At 43.5% G+C, this 20,687-nt stretch overlaps 1 pseudogene; it reads right to left on the reverse strand.

The window, feature by feature from the left end:
* Window positions 1–306: 306 nt before the first annotated feature.
* Window positions 307–20,617, reverse strand: LOC147981481 (uncharacterized; annotated as a pseudogene).
* Between the last annotated feature and the right edge of the window lie 70 nt (window positions 20,618–20,687).

A 20,687-nucleotide genomic window follows, 5' to 3' on the forward strand; every position in this document is an offset into this window, starting at 1 on the left:
TTTGTTCATTTTCCAAGGTTATATGTATTGTTGGTTTGCTTAATATATCTTAGTGTCTTTTGCAAAAAACCAAACAAACTCATGCATGTATCGCCAACTTTTGTATTAAACCAAACCTGCAAGACACATTTGCCAATAACTCCATTTATACACTAGAAGTTTCTATAAACATACTTATATCTATTAATACACTGAAACCAGTATTAAGATATTTACTAGGTAGTACAGTTTAGTGATTTATATTATGATATTTATTGAAAATAAAATATAGATGGACACATGAATTTATGTGAAAATAAAATTTTGATTAAAATACAACTTAAGTTTATCAAAAAATTATGTATTATAATTGTATAATGAAGACAATATAATTAATATTAAAAAAATATTGTTTTATGGCTAACTATGTGAATTAAATAAAATAGTCGTTAAGGTTGTAATTTGATAAACGTGCTAAAGAATTATAAAATTTTAGTACAAAATATGTATTGTAATTCACTAAAAATGTGAAATATACGGAATTGGTACAAAACTACAAACAAGGGAATTAACTCTTATTGCCATAAAAAATAACCCATATTCTTTTTGTATTTACAAGGAACAAGTTGCTTTCGTTGCCTATTACTGAATTAACGGAGCTACTTGCTCATAATTTTGTATATGTTTCAACAAAGAAGCTAGTCAACTCATGATGGATCCAGTACATGCATATTGCAGCTCATGCAGATACAAACATCTAGGCATTTAGAAGCGCCGGCACACTCAACAGTCTTGAGATTAAGGATGAAGCATTCACAACCTTACCACCTTGTGTTGGAAAGAAAGGATGTGGAATAAGAGTTTGCTTAAGCATCAATTGTGTATTAAACACGTCCTTGCGATGAAAAATGGCAACCAACCTGCCATCCATGTCAACCTGAAGTAGGCACTCACCAAATCTGCCCAGCACGAACAAGTCACCATTTCCAGGCAGGACCACCATGTACCTAGAACTTTGATAGTTTCCACACAGCCTCTCAATCTCAGTAACTGGCAACTCAATCTTGCACTTTAAGGTCCAGACTTCTCTTTCATAGTCGGAGAACACCCAGATATCAATGGTAGTCGCAACATCACCATAGTTGTACATGCCAAGCACGCCATCAATCTCAAACAGGTGATTGTAGCAAGGAACGAATTAAGCAACTGAAGCATGCATCGCCCGGAACGACTCAGTTGTTGTCTAAAAAACCACTATATTATTGCTTCCAACCTCAACCGGATCTACTGACCAATGCAGGTTGCCATGTAACAGGACAGCTTCCCTTTGCCGTAACACGCATCACCTGCCTCTGGCTGCATCCTGATGTTCCTCAGCGGCTGGACAGAGCCCACTGCGAAGATGTAGCAGTCATCATGATCGCATACTGGATTTTCAGCATACAACAGAAATCTGTACTTGTCAGAAGGACGGTGCGGGTACATTCCATAGACAATGAAGTCGGAGGGGATTGGCAGGAGGCGAGCGGACTTGCGAGTGGCTGGGTTAAAGATGCAGAAGTAGGCGTCGTCCAAGTCAAGGAAACAGAAGAGGAGGAGGCCGTCGCAGGAGGCCTCCAGACGAGAGAATCCGGGTGATGTGTTGGAGCTGGGCGTCGGCGGCCCGGTGGTCGAAGGTGAGGATGCTTCGGTAGAAGCGGTTGTCGCCTTCATCCTGCCCGGTAGCGATGGGGAGGACGGGATGGCCGGTGTGGTGGGCGAGGAGGAAGCGGCGAGTGGAGGTGGCGCGGCGCCAGGCGCGGGGGACGGCGCAATAGAGGAGGAGGGATTTGGGGTCGAGGCGGACGAGGATCAACAAGATCACGATCTCATCTGGGAGGCCGCTAGGAGAAGGTTCGCCCCAGCTGTTACGGCCTCCGCCATTGTCGCCGGATCCTGGATGGCGGTGGCGGTGGTGGCGGTGGCAGCAGCGGTGGAGGGGAGCGGAGGATTCATTTTTTTATGAACCGAGTTAGGGATTGTGGTGGGGATAGGAGCATCACTGCATGGAGCGCACTTCAAGTGCACGGCGGCCTCGACACACTTTATCCAAACCGTGTGCTGCATGCATCGCGATTGAACCGGGGTTGAGCTGCTCGGGGTAGGTGAGTGCAGATGAAGTGGGAGAAGAACAGTAAATGAGCTGTGGGGTGTGATGGTGCGCCGGGCTGAATTGATTGGTCAATGCAACGAAATTACATACGCGATGCTACTAGCCGGCGACAGTTGAACTTGGTCAATGCAACGAAATTACATATGCGATGCTACTAGCTGGCGACAGTTGAACTTGCTCAACCGCTTCTTAATAGTCAAACGTTTGCTTCGTCCTGTGGAAGAGCTAAAACCCGAGTAATCGTGTTTAGCACCTAGTGCATGTAGGAATTCTGGCTTCTTAAAACTGTGCGCTGTCGAGCAAATTATTTTTGGACAACTTTAATTAGATTAATGAGTAATTATGGTGATCTCCATAAGTGGATTTAATTTGCAAGAAATTGTGTGTGCTCGATATCGGTGCGACATATAACGTGTGGGGCCAAACGAGTTACCAGGCATTTTGACGAGTCGGGACAAGAACCATCGATTCGGTACATGTCTTCATCGCGTGTACAAGTCGTTGGGTACAGGTTGTTATCAGTGCCAGAATTCGGCATACTAAGGGGGTGGATCGGGGAACATTTGCTACTACTAGCGACCGCATCCAGGACCAAACGATGTACTTTACCCGTCATATACGATCTGCTGTAATAGAAACACTGCGTTTGTATACATTGATTCATAAATGTGCTATGCCGATCCACATGCAAACAAGTGGTGCCGATAAGCATACCGCTGGACGCCGTGAACCAAAGGAGCTTTTCGCATCACTGCATCACTACATCACTGTGAACTTTGGAGTGGCTCTGAAACGGGCTGTGCTTTAGCCCAGAAACACCTTCCCGTGAATTTGGCAGTCCAATAGATTTTTCCTATTGAATTCTCAAAAAACTCAAAAGAAAAAAAAAGTCTTTTCCTATTTCTCTTAAAAAAACTTAAATTATTTTTCCTGCATATTTTCAAAAATATTTTTTAACACAGTACAGACGCAAGCTCTCATATACACGCGCATACACTCACCCCTATGAACGCACACACGCACACCCTACCCCTATGAGCACCTTCAAAAGACTGAGCACCTTCAAAAGAATAAATGCGAGCACCAGGTCTTGAACCCTTGTGGGCTGGGGATACCACAGTCCCTTGCTACATCGTGCGCATGCCTCGGTTTTCGCTTGAAGAGGAAAGGGTGATGCAGCAAAGTAGCGTAAGTATTTTCCTCAATTTTTGAGAACCAAGGTATCAATCCAGTAGGAGGCCACACGTAAGTCCCTCGTACCTACACAAACAAATAAGAACCTTGCAACCAATGCGATAAAGGGGTTGTCAATCCCTTCACGACCACATTCAAAAGTGAGATTTGATAAAGATGATAAGATAATATTTTTGGTATTTTTATGATAAAGATTAAAAGAAAAGATTACAAAATAAACGATAACAGAAATAACTAGTTGGCAAAGATTAATATGATGGAAAATAGACCCCGGGGCCATAGGTTTCACTAGTGGCTTCTCTCAAGATAACATAAATATTACGGTGGGTGAACAAATTACTGTCAAGCAATTGATAGAAAAGTCCATAGTTATGAGAATATCTAGGCATGATCATGTATATAGGCATCATGTCCGCGACAAGTAGACCGAAATGATTCTGCATCTACTACTATTATTCCACACATCGATCGCTATCCAGCATGCATCTAAAGTATTAAGTTCATAAGAATAGAGTAACGCATTAGGCGAGATGACATGATGTAGAGGGATAAAATCAAGCAATATGATGTAAACCCCATCAATACTAGGGAAAACCCTAGCAGTAGCGCTGGTTTTGTGCTCACTAGTAGCGCGGGTAGGCGCGCTACTAATAAGGCGCTATAGCTATTGCTTAGCAGTAACGCGTGCCGCACGCGCTATTGCTAGGACAAATAGCTGCAGCGCTTGTTCACTCCCACGCTGCTGCTAATGTAACTACTGGCAGCGTATTTTCTTTCCATCGCTACTAGTATTGTTTTTTTATTTTTTTATTTTTAGTGTATTTATGCGCCATCGTACAAATATTGGTACAATCCCAGTTATGAGGTTTACATCATTATGTCCATAACAGTGTGTCAAATGAAGGTGGATTAGGTTCAAGTGGAGGCAATATGTGGTGCATGTCAAAAGTATACTACTAGTCCAAACTTGATCTAGTTTGGACTAGTAGTACTTTCGATGTGCACCACATGTTGCCTCCACTTGAATCTAATCCGCCAGCACAAGCTATTTAATCATCATCATAATCATTAGCACCAACAATATTTATTTAATCATCACTAACACTAGCTAATAATAATCATCAGTCATTACCACCAACACTAGCTATTTTATCATCATAGTAATAGTGTAGCACATCATCATCCTCAAACTCATTTCTAGCTAATCACTCCTCCTGCTCTCTCTTAGGTAAAACAACATAAAACATGTGTAGCTCTCCTCCTTGATCAAGTTGGAGCATGCAGATGAACCTGTCTCCTAATTTTGGGTAGCACATCTGTTTGCTGCCCCCTAGTACTTGTCTGCGCTCCCCCATCACATATCTGGTCCAGTCTTGCACTATTAAGCATTCATCGCTGATCTTGAATGCACTAAAGTAACATGTAGGATATCTTGGTCGTAAGCTAATAATATTCATGGTACCTTTAGTCTCGATCCCATAAGGCATAACATTCATCGGGAGTCCCTGTTGAAGAACATCGTATGGTCACATACTTAGCAATGAAGTTTAGCTTCACAAATAATGTATGGAAAAGATGCACTGAGGACAAATAGTAAAAATCTTACCATCCTTCCTAAATAGATGTGACCGTAGTTCATGACGAACACTATTGGTCGCACGTTTTCAGTACTAAGATTTCTAACTCTAGGAAGAAAATTTGTCTTGACGGTATCAAGATCCTCAAGCCATGAAACATAATGACTTAGCTCCTCGCAGTTTAGTTCAGCCCCGGGACAGTAGTAGGTCCTGTCTACCAAGCGCTGGACATGTTTGCTTGCACCGAAATAAGCTGACAATACAAATTAGTTGTCAACTATTTTTGAATAAATAATATCAAAGACATAAATATGGTTGAGAAACTTACATTTTGGTGTAACCGGAGGCGTCTGCACATCGACCCAGATGTCGGTATTACCTTCAATATCATCTTCCGGACGAATATCAAAGGTGATAACCATATCAGGATGAAATGCATAAGTCTTGCATAGTACTCGCCATGTTTTGCATCCAAAATAGGTGTAGTCGTCTGAATTGTATAATTTTGCGTGGAAAATATAACCATGCTCGGTCTTCAAATAAACTTTCTTTACCTCCATACTATGACTGAAACCTATCTTATCCAATACAAAAACTCTTGCATGGCAGGGGATACGCTAGTAGAATAGTAAAAAAAATATAAGTTGAAGCAAATGAAGCAGATGTCATGCTTAATTACGAAAAAAGACTTGTTATTGTGACTTACTGTATCCACTTCGAAGTTCTCGTCCAGCTTGATGCTGAAGCGCCTATCATCATCATCATCTAGGAAGATTCCGTCGCACAGGCAGCGCTCGTCTTTGCAGTATTTGCAAATACCGAAATCTTTTTTGTCGTCAGACATTTCCTATGTTCATAGTTAAAACATTAATTGAAAATAGATAGAAGACAACTACCAGGATACTCAACACACAAATCCGGGGCACTCGATATTTCCTACATATTCTGGCAAAAGTCATGCCAAAATTCACGAAAAAATCCGGCATGACCTTTGCTAAAATAGGATATATCGAGCGCCTAAAATTTGCCGGAACGGAAATGAATCAACACTCCGGAAAAACATAGGCCACTCGGAGGTGTAACCTGCAAACATGACCGGCCACTTGGATATTGAGCAACACAAGATATACATTTCAAAATATCTTATAAGGCTCAAATTAGCATGCATTCAATAAGCAAAAGTAAATCATCTCATGCGTCCGTACATCGTCGAATATTATCACTAATACATCCCGAATAGTGTCATACATATAACATCACTAGTACAACTAAAACCCTAGCACACGACGGGTATCGGCGCGAGCGGTGGACACCCACAGAGAAGGAACCATCACGGGATCATAGCTCCAGTGAGATCCCTGGAGAACATGCCAGGTATTGGAGAACCTGTGCTCCAACGCAAACAAGTAGCGACGGACGTGCGCGTCCCCCTCACTGACACGGTGACGCACCACCTCCGCGGAGTCCTCGAGCCTCTGGACCGTCACTGGCCCACGCGACCGCCACCAAAGAAGGTTCGGGTCAACGACAGGCTGGCTCCTCACCAACCTGCGCCCCCTGGTAGGTAGCGCCTCCCAGTACCACCCCGGCGGAGCCCAGTCCCGGACATGGCCCATCTAGTCAAGCAGGTGTCGTCCTCCGCCGACTCGACGACGAGGATGCGGGATAGGCATCGTCCACGTCGATGCGGGAAAATTGCTTTAACTAAAAAAATAGCAACAAGTTCTTACTAACTAGTTCTATTAATTCAACTAGTTCTTACTAAAAATAAACTTACTATAAATAAAAATATTCTAGTACCTAATTAGTACCTAGTTCTTACTAACTAATTAGTACCTAAGAACTACTGCCCTAATTACCATCTAATTTGATGAACCTATAGGGGTGGAAAGTGGTAGCGGATATTCCAATTATCCAACTATAAAGTGAAATAAGTGGTCAAATTTTACTCGTTTTATGATTCATCTTAAAAATTTGATTCGTTTCCACCCTTACATGAACCCTAACTCATTTGAGCCGCATCAGGATCCGATTCGTTTCCACCCTAGCTAATTTGATGGAGGTAGAAACCCTAGGCAGAGGTAGGGGAGAGGGAGGAGCAGGCGTGCTCACCTCGGGTGCCTGCCACGAGGGAGGGGCAGGCGGCGTCGAGGTTGTGGTCGGGGCTCCGGGGCGGCGTTGAGGTCGGGGGGGGGGGGCGGGGGCGGCGTCCGGGGCGGCGTTGAGGTCGGGGTCGGGGGTGGCGGCCCGGGCGGCTTTGAGGTCGGGGGCGGGGCCGGCGTTGAATCTGGGGTCGGGGGCGGCGTGGGGAGCGCGCGGCGGCCGAGGGGCGACAGCGGCGGCGAGAGTGGAGTTGATTTGGGGGATGAAGTGGCCGTGGGGAAGGATGAACCGCGTGGTTAAGTCAGAAATACCAGTAGCGCGTTCCAGAAAGGGCGCTACTGCTACGTTAGCTACAGCGCATTCTGGAATACACGCTGCAGCTATAGCGATTTTCTGCAGAACCCGCTACTGCTATTCCTTTCTCCTTTTCCCCTTTTTTCTTTTATTTTTCTGTACATTTTATTTTTTCCCTTTCTCCTTTTTCTATTTCTTTCATTTTCATTTACTTTTCTACTTGTTTTTCACTTTATTTTATTTCCGTTAGCAGCAGCGCTTTACACGTAAGCGCGCTGCAGCTAAGGAGATTACCAGTAGCGTTGGGCCATTATACGCGCTACTGCTAGGTTCGGCTAGCCATGTGCGCCCAGTTCAAATGTAGCAGCAGCGCTTTTCGCTAGTATGCGCTACTGCTAAAGTCATAGCAGTAGCGCGGTTTATTTACGCGCGCTGCTACTAAGTAGCAGCAGCTCTTGATTTTGTACAGCGCTACCGGTAAAATTCTGTGTATAGGCTTTTCCCTAGTAGTGCATCTTTTTATCCTCGATGACAACAATACAATACATGCCTAGCTGCCTCTGCTGTCACTGGGAAAGGACACCGCAAGATTGAACCCAAAGCTAAGCACTTCTCCCATTGCAAGAAAGATCAATCTAGTAGGCCTAACCAAACTAATAATTCGAAGAGACTTACAAAGATAACAAATTATACATAAAAGAATTCAGAGGAGATTCAAATATTGTTCATAGATAATCTAGATCATAAAACCACAATTCATCGGATCTCGACAAACACACCACAAAAAGAGTTACATCGAAAAGATCTCCAACAAGATCGAGGAGAACTTTGTATTGAGATCCAAAAAGAGACAAGAAGTCATCTAGCTAATAACTATGGACCTGAAGGTCTGAGGTAAGCTACTCACACATCATCGGAGAGGTTATGGTGTTGATGTAGAAGCCCTCCGTGATCGATTCCCTCTCCGGCGGAGCGCCGGAAAAGGCCCCAAGATGGGATCTCACAGGTACAGAACGTTGCGGCAGTGGAAATAGGGTTTCATGGTGCTCCTGGAAGTTTTCAGGGTATATGAGTATATATAGGAGGAATAAGTATGTCGGTGGAGCTGCGAGGGGCCCACGAGGGTGGGGGACGCGCCCAGGGGGGCAGACGCGCCTCCCTGCCTCGTGGCCTCCTCGCTTATTTCTTGATGTCCACTCCAAGTCCACTGGATCATGTTTGTTCCAAAAATAACTCTCCCGAATGTTTCATTCCATTTGGATTCCGTTTGATATTTCTTTTCTGCGAAACACTGAAATAGGAAAAAAACAGCAATTTGGACAGGGCCTTGGATTAGTAGGTTAGTCCCAAAAATAATATATAAGTGCATAATAAAGCCCATTAAACATCCAAAATAGATAATATAATAGCATGGAACAATCAAAAATTATAGATACGTTAGAGATGTATCATCCCTCTAACCATCCAACCACAGGTTGGTTCATGATTTTCAAAAATATTTAAGGCACGTACAGTTCGTGGTCTATTCGTTGTTTCTCCAAAAGAAAAGGTTGCATCCTAACTTCTCATCAGCAATCTTCAGCCGGAAATCCTTGCAAGAAAAGAAACTTCAACTGCAAAGCACATAATTAATATCTACTACAATTTTGCTACAAATTGTATTGGACCATTATGTTGTATTGACCAGAAATTCAACAAAAAACAAGTGACAAAAGTAGGACAAATAAATGGGAACCATAGTACAAGGAGACGTGAACCATTTTGTTGTGAACTATATCTATAATTCTATATACCTATAAAATTAATCAAATGGGCAGACCCAACTGATCTTGGCCATATGTGCATGTCAATCCAACTACGCGGTCAATGTAATGTGTCATTCACACTCAAAGCGGTCGATAAGTAACACCATCCAACTATGCCTCTTGAAAAGAAAAGAACTGTTTTTTCTTCCACAAGATGCACAGATTATTTTTGAATTGTTTGGATTGCTTACCACCCGTGTCACGTGGTACAGATTTTTGCTTCTCATGGAAGAACAGATTTGTTTCTGGTACGGACACAACTATGCCTCTTGAAAAAGAAATAAATGTGTGTTTTTTGCATTCAGGATAAGCATGGATTTACTTTCACGATAACCACAGTTGTGCCTCTTGAAAATAGTTTTTATTGCGCTTCCACGAGAAGCATTGCTTCTCGTGGAGGCACACATTTGTTTTGGCAAGAAGCATGGTTGTGCTTTTCGGATATGAGGAAAAAGGTTTTAAAAAGTGCTTTCGGTTCTGTTTTTTCTTTCGGGTTTTTCATGAAAAAATATGTAGAAACCTGTTAACATTGGATCTAGTTTCGAAGACCTTGACGCGTGAAATCCAAAGGTGAAAACGGTTCATGATTTGGACAAGCTGTTTAAGAGATAAAATATTTTGAGAAACTTAATCTAGGAAGGAAAAAAGGGAAACTCTCGATTGTGACAAGTGGCAGGCATGCATTGCACCACTTGTGAGCACTGAGAAGGTGGGAGTCCACGGATTTTTGCTGAAGATTGTGAAAAAATTTAAGCCATGTATAGTCCACGGTGAAGAATTTATAATGACACGATAGACTAGCGGACTGCTATGTTTCATTCTAGTTGGAGGGAGTATGGTCCGTTCAACACGTATGTATCCTCTGAACATGATCTAATCTAATCAACACTCTTACAAAGCTATGCAACACTCAAGCTTGACATAAACAAAGCCTATGCCAAGGGAAAATGGGGGTTCCTGAACAACATGATGTTGAAGATGGGCTTCAATAGAAGATGGGTTAAATTGGTCATGAACCGAGTTAGGGATTGTGGTGGGGATAGGAGCATCACTACACGGTTCAAGTGCACGGCGGCATCGGCACACTTTATCCAAACCGTGTGCTGCATGCATCCCGATTGAACCGGTGTTGAGCTGCTCGGGGTAGGTGAGTGCAGACAAAGTGGGAGAAGAGCAGTAAATGAGCTGTGGGGTGCGCTGGTGCGCCGGGCTGAATTGATTGGTCAATGCAACGAAATTACATATGTGATGCTACTCGTTGGCGACAGCTGAACTTGCTCAACCGCTCCTTAATAGTTCAAACTTTTGCTTCGTCCTGTGGAAGAGCTAAAACCCGGCTAATCGTGCTTAGCACGCAGTGCATGTAGGAATTCTGGCTTCTTAAAACTGTGCGTTGTCGAGCAAATTGTTGCTGGACAACTTTAATTAGATTAATGAGTAATTATGGTGATCTCCATAAATGGCTTTAATTTGCAAGAAATTGTGTGTGCTCGATATTGGTGCGACATATAATGTGTGGGGCCAAACGAGTTACTAGGCATTTTGGCGGGTGGGGACAAGATCCATCGATTCGGTACATGTGTTCATCGCATGTACAAGTCGCTGGGTACAGGTTGTTACCAGTGCCAGAATTCGGCATACTAAGGGGGTGGATCTGGGAACATTTTCTATGACTAGTGACCGCATCCAGGACCAAACGATGTACTTTACCCGTCAGATAGGACCTGCTGTAATAGAAACACTACGTTTGTATACATTGATTCATAAATGTGCTATGCCAATCCACATGCAAATGAGTGGTGCCGATAAGCATACCACTGGATGCCGTGCACCAAAGGAGCTTTTCGCATCACTGCATCACTGTGAACTTTGGAGTGGCTCTGAAATGGGCTGGCTTTAGCCCAGAAACACCTCCCCGTGAATTTCGCAGTCCAACAGATTTTTCCTATTGGATTCTCAAAAAACTCAAAAGAAAAAAAGTCTTTTCCTATTTCTCTTAAAAAACTTAAATTATTTTTCCTGCAGATTTTCAAAAAATATTTTCTTAACACAGTACAGACGCAAGTGCTCATATACACGCGCATACACTCATCCCTATGAACGCACACATGTGCACCCTACCCGTATGAGCACCTCCGAAAGACTGAGCCGTCATATCATCTTGAAATTTCAGAAGTCACCGTAGTCACCTCATCGTCAACAGGAATGTCTCCTCCCACTGAATGCGCATCGCCGAAAATCTTGAAATAAATCCAAGAATAAATGCGAGCACCAGGTCTTGAACCCTTGTGGACTGGGGATACCACAGTCCCTTGCTACATCGTGCGCATGCCTCGGTTTTCCCTTGAAGAGGAAAGGGTGATGCAACAAAGTAGCGTAAGTATTTTCCTCAGTTTTTGAGAACCAAGGTATCAATCCTGTAGGAGGCCACACGCAAGTCCCTCGTACCTACACAAACAAATAAGAACCTTGCAACCAACGCGATAAAGGGGTTGTAAATCCCTTCACAGCCACTTGCAAAAGTGAGATCTAATAGAGATGATAAGATAATATTATTGGTATTTTTATTACAAAGATTAAAACTAAAGAATGTAAAATAAATGGCGATAGAAATAACTAGTTGGCGGAAGATTAATATGATGGAAAATAGACCCGGGGGCCATAGGTTTCACTACTATTACTCCACACTTCGACCGCTATCCAGCATGCATCTAGAGTATTAAGTTCATAAGAACAGAATAACGCATTAGGCAAGATGACATGCTGTAGAGGGATAAACTCAGGCAATATGATATAAACCCCATCTTTTTATCTTCGATGGGAACAATACAATATGTGCCTTGCTGCCCCTGCTGTCACTGGGAAAGGACACCGCAAGGTTGAACCCAAAGCTAAGCACTTCTCCCATTGCAAGAAAGATCAATCTAGTAAGTCAAACCAAACTGATAATTCGAAGAGACTTGCAAAGATAACAAATCATACATAAAAGAATTCAGAGCAGATTCAAATATTGTTTATAGATAATCTTGATCATAAACCCACAATTCATCGGATCTCGACAAACTCACCGCAAAAAGAGTTACATCGAATAGATCTCCAAGAAGATCGAGGAGAACTTTGTATTGAGATCCAAAGAGAGATAAAAAGCCATCTAGCTAATAACTATGGACCCGAAGGTCTGAGGTAAACTACTCACACATCATCGGAGATGCTATGGTGTTGATGTAGAAGCCCTCCGTGATTGATTCCGCCTCCGGCGGAGCGCCGGAAAAGACCCCAAGATGGGATCTCATGGGTACAGAAGGTTGCGATGGTGGAAATAGGGTTTCGTGGTGCTCCTAGATGTTTTCGGGGTATCTTAGTATATATAGAAGGAATAAGTAGGTCGGTGGAGCTGCGAGGGGCCCACGAGGGTGGGGGCGCGCCCAGGGGGGCAGGCGCGCCTCCCTGCCTCGTGGCCTCCTCACTTGTTGCTTGACATCCACTCCAAGTCCTCTGGATCACGTTTGTTCCAAATATAACTCACCCGAAGGTTTCATTCCGTATGGATTCCGTTTGATATTCCTTTTCTAGGAAACACTGAAATAGGCAAAAAAACAGCAATTTGGACTGGGTCCTGGGTTAGTAGGTTAGTCCCAAAAATAATATAAAAGTGTATAATGAAGCCCATTAGACATCCAAAACAGATAATATAATAGCATGGAACAATCAAAAATTATAGATACGTTAGAGATGTATCATCCCTCTAACCATCCAACCACAGCCTAGGACAAATAAATGGGAACCATAGTACAAAGAGACGTGAACCATTTTGTTGTGAACTATATCTATAATTCTACATACCTATAAAATTAATTAAAGGGGCAGATCCAACTGATCTTGGCCGTATGTGCATGTCAATCCAACTACCCGGTCAATGTAATGTGTCTTCCACACTCAAAGCGGTCGATAAGTAACACCATCCAACTATGCCTCTTGAAAAGAAAAAAACTGTTTTTTTTTCTTCCACAAGATGCATAGATTATTTTTGAATTGTTTCGATTGCTTACCACCTGTGTCACGTGGTACAGATTTTTGCTTCTCATGGAAGAACAAATTTGTTTCTGGTAGGGACACAACTATGCCTCTTGAAAAAGAAATAAATGTGTGTTTTTTGCATTCAGGATAAGCACGGATTTACTTTCACGATAACGACAGTTGTGCCTCTTGAAAATAGTTTTTATTTCGCTTCCACGAGAAGCCTAGTTTTTCTTCTCGTGGAGGCACACATTTGTTTCGGCAAGAAGCACGGTTGTGCTTTTCGGATATGAGGTAAAAGGTTTTAAAAAGTGCTTTCGGTTTAGTATTTTCTTTCGGTTTTTCCATGAAGAAATATGTAGAAACCGGTTAACATTGGATCTAGTTTCGAAGACCTTGACGCGTGAAATCCAAAGGTGAAAACGGTTCATGATTTGGACACGCGGTTCAGAGATAAATCATTTTGAGAAACTTAATCTAGGAAGTAAAAAGGGAAACTCTCGATTGCGACAAGTGGCACGCATGCAGTGCACCACTTGTGAGCGCTGAGAAGGTGGGAGTCCGGGGATTTTTGCTGAAGATTGTGAAACAAATTTAAGCATGTATAGTCCACGGTGAGGAATTTATAATGACACGATAGACTACTAGACTGCTTTGTTTCATACTAGTGGGAGGGAGTATGGTTCAATCAACACGTATGTATCGTCTGAACGTGATCTAATCTTCAACACTCTTGCAAAGCTATGCAACACTCAAGCTTGACATAAACAAAGCCTATGCCAGGGTCAAATGGGGGTTCCTGAACAACATGATGTTGAAGATGGGCTTCAATAGAAGATGGGTTAAATTGGTCATGAACCGAGTTAGGGATTGTGGTGGGGATAGGAGCATCACTGCACGGAGCGCACTTCAAGTGCACGGAGGCATCGCCACACTTTATCCAAACCGTGTGCTGCATGCATCGCGATTGAACCGGGGTTGAGCTGCTCGGGGTAGGTGAGTGCAGATGAATTGGGATAAGAACAGTAAATGAGCTATGGGGTGTGGTGGTGCGCCAGGCTGAATTGATTGGTCAATGCAACGAAATTACATTTGTGATGCTACTCGCTGGCGACAGTTGAACTTGCTCAACCGCTCCTTAATAGTTCAAACCTTTTCTTCGTCCCGTGGAAGAGCTAAAACCCGGCTAATCGTGTTTAGCACGCAATGCATGTAGGAATTCTGGCTTCTTAAAACTGTGCGCAGTCGAGCAAATTGTTTTTGGACAACTTTAATTAGATTAATGAGTAATTATGGTGATCTCTATAAATGGATTTAATTTGCAAGAAATTGTGTGTCTCGATATCGGTGTGACATATAACGTGTGGGGCCAAACGAGTTGCTAGGAATTTTGACGGGTGGGGACAAGATCCATCGATTCGGTACATGTGTTCATCGCGTGTACAAGTCGTTGGGTACAGGTTCTTACCAGTGCCAGAATTCGGCATACTAAGGGGGTAGATCAGGCAACATTTGCTACAACTAGCGACCGCATCCAGGACCAAACGATGTACTTTACCCGTCATATACAACCTGCTGTAATAGAAACACTGCGTTTGTATACATTGGTTCATAAATGTGCTATGTCGATCCACATGCAAGCAAGTGGTGCCGATAAGCATACCACTAGACGCCGTGCACCAAAGGAGCTTTTAGCATCACTGCATCACTACATCACTCTGAACTTTGGAGTGGCTCTGAAACGGGCTGGGCTTTAGCCCAGAAGCACCTCCCCGTGAATTTCGCAGTCCAACAGATTTTTCCTATTGGATTCTCAAAAAACTCAAAAGAAAAAAATTATTTTCCTATTTCTCTTAAAAACTTAGATTATTTTTCCTGCAGGTTTTCAGAAAATATTTTTTTACACAGTACAGACGCAAGCTCTCATATACACGCGCATACACTCATCCCTATGAACGCACACACACACACACCCTACCCCTATGAGCACCTTCAAAAGACTGAGCCGGCATATCATCTTGAAATTTACGAAGTCACCGTAGTCACCTCATCGTCAACAGGAACGTCTCCTTTCACTGAATGCGCATCACCGAAAATCTTGAAATAAATCCAAGAATAAATGCGAGCACCAGGTCTTGAACCCTTGTGGGCTGGGGATACCACAGTCCCTTGCTACATCGTGCGCATGCCTCGGTTTTCGCTTGAAGAGGAAAGGGTGATGCAGCACAGTAGCGTAAGTATTTTCCTCACTTTTTGAGAACCAAGGTATCAATCCAGTAGGAGGCCACACGTAAGTCCCTCGTACCTACACAAACAAATAAGAACCTTACAACCAACACGATAAAGGAGTTGTCAATCCCTTCACGGCCACTTGCAAAAGTGAGATCTGATAGAGATGATAAGATAATATTTTTGGTATTTTTATGATAAAGATTAAAAGTAAAGATTGCAAAATAGACGACGACAGAAATAACTAGTTGACGGAAGATTAATATGATGGAAAATAGACCCGGGGGCCATAGGTTTCACTAGTGGCTTCTCTCAAGATAGCATAAGTATTACGGTGGGTGAACAAATTACTGTCGAGCAATTGATAGAAAAGTGCATAGTTATGAGAATATCTAGGCATTATCATGTATATAGGCATCATGTCCGCGACAAGTAGACCCAAACTATTCTGCATCTACTACTACTACTCCACACATCGACCACTATCTAGCATGCATCTAGAGTATTAAGTTCATAAGAACAGAGTAACGCATTAGGCAAGATGACATGATGTAGAGGGATAAACTCAAGCAATATGATATAAACCCCATATTTTTATCCTCGATGACAACAATACAATACGTGCCTTGCTGCCCCTGTTGTCACTGGGAAAGGACACCGCAAGATTGAACCCAAAGCTAAGCACTTCTCCCATTGCAAGAAAGATCAATCTAGTAGGCCAAACCAAATGGATAATTCGAAGAGACTTGCAAACATAACAAATCATACACAAAAGAATTCAGAGCAGATTCAAATATTGTTCATAGATAATCTTGATCATAAACCCACAATTCATCGGATCTCGACAAACACACCACAAAAAGAGTTACATGGAATAGATCTCCAAGAAGATCGAGGAGAACTTTGTATTGAGATCCAAAGAGAGAGAAGAAGCCATCTAGCTAATAACTATGGACCTGAAGGTCTGAGGTAAACTACTCACACATCATCGGAGAGGCTATGGTGTTGATGTAGAAGCCCTCTTTGATCGATTCCCCCTCCGGCGGAGCGTCGGAAAAAGCCCCAAGATGGGATCTCACGGGTACAGAAGGTTGCGACGGTGGAAATAGGGTTTCGTGGTGCTCCTGAATGTTTTCGGAGTATATGAGTATATATAGGAGGAAGAAGTAGGTCAGTGGGGCTGCGAGGGGCCCACGAGGGTGGGGGCGCGCCTCCCTGCCTCGTGGCCTCCTCGCTTGTTGCTTGACGTCCACTTCAAGTCCCCTGGATCACGTTTGTTCCAAAAACAACTCTCACGAATGTTTCATTCCGCTTGGATTCCATTTCATATTCCTTTTCTGCGAAACACTAAAATAGGCAAAAAAACAGCAACTTGGACAGGGCCTTGGATTAGTAGGTTTGTCCCAAACATAATATATAAGTGTATAACAAAGCCCATTAAACATTCAAAATAGATAATATAATAGCATGGAACAATCAAAAATTATAGATACGTTAGAGATGTATCATCCCTCTAACCATCCAACCACAGGTTGGTTCATGATTTTCAAAAATATTTAAGGCACGTACAGTTCGTGGTCTATTCGTTGTTTCTCCAAAATAAAAGGTTGCATCCTAACTTCTCATCAGCAATCTTCAGCCGGAAATCCTTGCAAGAAAAGAAACTTCAACTGCAAAGCACATAATTAATGTCTACTACAATTTTGCTACAAATTGTATTGGACCATTATGTTGTATTGACCAGAAATTCAACAAAAAACAAGTGACAAAAGTAGGACAAATAAATGGGAACCATAGTACAAAGAGACGTGAACCATTTTGTTGTGAACTATATCTATAATTCTATATACGTATAAAATTAATCAAAGGGGCAAACCCAACTAATCTTGGCTGTATGTGCATGTCAATCCAACTACCCGGTCAATGTAATGTGTCATCCACACTCAAAGCGGTCGATAAGTAACACCATCCAACTATGCCTCTTGAAAAGAAAAGAAAAACTGTTTTTTTCATCCACAAGATGCATGGATTATTTTTGAATTGTTTGCATTGCTTACCACCTGTGTCATGTGGTACAATTTTTGCTTATCATGGAAGAATATATTTGTTTCTGGTAGGGACACAGTTATGCCTCTTGAAAAAGAAATAAATGTGTGTGTTTTGCATTCAAGATAAGCACGGATTTACTTTCAGGAGAACCACAGTTGTGCCTCTTGAAAATAGTTTTTATTTCGCTTCCACGAGAAGCCTAGATTTGCTTCTCGTGGAGGCACACATTTGTTTCGGCAAGAAGCATGGTTGTGCTTTTCCGATATAAGGGAAAAGGTTTAAAAAAAGTGCTTTCGGTTTTTCATGAAAAAATATGTAGAAACCTATTAAAATTGGATCTAGTTTCGAAGACCTTGACGCGTGAAATCCAAAGGTGAAAATGGTTCATGATTTGGACACGCGGTTCAAGAGATAAAACATTTTGAGAAACTTAACCTAGGAAGAAAAAAAGGGAAACTCTCGATTGCGACCAGTGGAACGCATGCAGTGCACCACTTGTGAGCGCTGAGAAGGTGGGAGTCCGGGGATTTTTGCTGAAGATTGGGAAACAAATTTAAGCCATGTATAGTCCACGGTGAAGAATTTATAATGACACTATAGACTACTTGACTGCTTTGTTTCATACTAGTGGGAGGGAGTATGGTCCAATCAACACGTATGTATCCTATGAACATGATCTAATCTAATCAACACTCTTACAAAGCCGTGCGACACTCAAGCTTGACATAAACAAAGCCTATGCCAGGGTCAAATGGGGGTTCCTGAACAACATTATGTTGAAGATGGGCTTCAATAGAAGATGGGTTAAATTGGTCATGAACCGAGTCACTCACACCCCCACACACACAAACACACTCACATATCCATACACACACATCACACACTCACTCACACATGCACACACACACACACACACATCAATAGCACCCCTCTCCCCCACACACACTCGCATACACCATTCATTATATATGAACATACACACCTAAATATAAAAAAACCAACGGTGGAGCTCGGTGGCCGTGGCCGTGGCGGTGAGGGGCGGTGGCTATGGTGGACCTTGGCGGACGGGGCGGGGCGCTGATGAAGGAAATATGCCCTAGAGGCAATAATAAAGTTATTACTTATTTCCTTATATCATGATAAATATTTATTATTCATGCTAGAATTGTATTAACCGGAAACATAATACATGTGTGAATACATAGACAAACAAAGTGTCACTAGTATGCCTCTACTTGACTAGCTCCTTGATCAAAGATGGTTATGTTTCCTAACCATCGACTTGAGTTGTCATTTGATTAACGGGATCACATCATTAGGAGAATAATGTGATTGACTTGACCCATTCCGTTAGCTTAGCACTTGATCGTTTAGTTTGTTGCTATTGTTTTCTTCATGACTTATACATGTTCCTATGACTATGAGATTATGCAACTCCCGTTTACCGGAGGAACACTTTGTGTGCCACCAAACGTCACAACGTAACTGGGTGATTATAAAGGTGCTCTACAGGTGTCTCCGAAGGTACTTGTTGGGTTGGCGTATTTCGAGATTAGGATTTGTCACTCCGATTGTCGGAGAGGTATCTCTGGGCCCATTCGGTAATGCACATCACTATAAGCCTTGCAAGCATTGCAACTAATGAGTTAGTTGCAGGATGATGTATTACAGAACGAGTAAAGAGACTTGCCGGTAACGAGATTAAACTAGGTATTGAGATACCGACGATCGAATCTCGGGCAAGTATCATACCGATGACAAAGGGAACAACGTATGTTGTTATGCGGTCTGACCGATAAAGATCTTCGTAGAATATGTAGGAGCCAATATGGGCATCCAGGTCCCGCTATTGGTTATTTACCAGAGAGGTGTCTCGGTCATGTCTACATAGTTCTCGAACCCATAGGGTCCGCACATTTAACGTTCGTTGATGATATAGTACTATATGAGTTATGTATGTTGGTGACCGAATGTTGTTCGGAGTCCGGGATGAGATCACGAACATGACGAGGAACTTCGGAATGGTCTAGAGATATAGTTTGATATATGGGATAATAGTGTTTGGTCACCGGAAGGGTTCCAGAATTCACCGGAAGGGGTTTCGGATGTTTCCCGAAATGTTTCAGTACAAGAACACTTTATTTGGGCCAAAGGGGAAAGACCACAAGGTTTTTGGAAAGCGCAAAAGGAAGTTTTGCGGAGTCCAGGGGCCAGAAGCCGGGAACCCTGGCGTCTGGCCCTGGTGTCCGAGAAGGACTCTTGCCTTTTGGGTGAAACCGACTTTGTGGAGGCCTTTACTCCAAGTTTCGACCCCAAGGCTCAACATATAAATAGATGGGCAGGGCTAGCACCCAAGACACATCAAGAAACACCAAGACGTGTGCCGGCAACCCCGTCCCCTCTAGTTTATCCTCCGTCATAGTTTTCGTAGTGCTTAGGCGAAGCCCTGCAGAGATTGTTCTTCACCAACACTGTCACCACGCCGTCGTGCTGCCGGAACTCATCTACTACTTTGCCCCTCTTGCTGGATCGATAAGGCGAGGACGTCACCGAGCCGAACGTGTGCAGAACTCAGAGGTGTCATGCTTTCAGTACTTGGATCGGTCAGATCGTGAAGACGTATGACTACATCAACCGCGTTGATATAACGCTTCCGGAAACGGCCTACGAGCGTACGTCGACAACACTCTCCCCTGTTGTTGCTATGCATCACCATGATCCTGCGTGTGAGTAGGAATTTTTTTGAAATTACTATGTTCCCCAACAGCTGAGGGGTGAACGGCGTGGCGGCAGCGACCGCGGATGGGGTGGCGGCGGAGGCGGCGACGAACGGGGTGGGGCGCTGAGGGGCGGACGGGGTGGGGCGATGAGGGGCGGACGGGGTGGTGGCAGCTATGGCGGACGAGGTGGCGGCAACGACGGCGGACGGGGTGGCGGTGGCGGACGGGGTAGCGGTGGACGAGCTCAGTGGAGGTGGCGGTGGGGGGGCTCGATGGAGGTGGAAGGATCGGGGGAGGCACTCCCGGTGGCGGCGGCAGCACAAGCCGGGTGGGGCGGCGGCGCTGAGGGGCGACAGCGGACAGAGGGGGCAGGGGCGAGAGAAACAGAGAGAAGAGAGGAGTGAGCGCGCGCGAGGGGGAAATTTTGCATAAGTCCCCGCGGGAAACAGTTCGCGGCACCGAGAGCGTGTAGTCCACGGTGAATAACTGCTTCTCCATGTTAGTGCATGTCATCGCGAGATGGCAGACCAAGTCTAGGCCCGTTCTGTCATGGGATCACCCACCGAAG

This window comes from Triticum urartu, chromosome 3A (genome assembly GCF_056163025.1).
Source record: "Triticum urartu cultivar PI428250 chromosome 3A, HENAU_Tu73, whole genome shotgun sequence".
Classification (NCBI taxonomy): domain Eukaryota; kingdom Viridiplantae; phylum Streptophyta; class Magnoliopsida; order Poales; family Poaceae; genus Triticum; species Triticum urartu.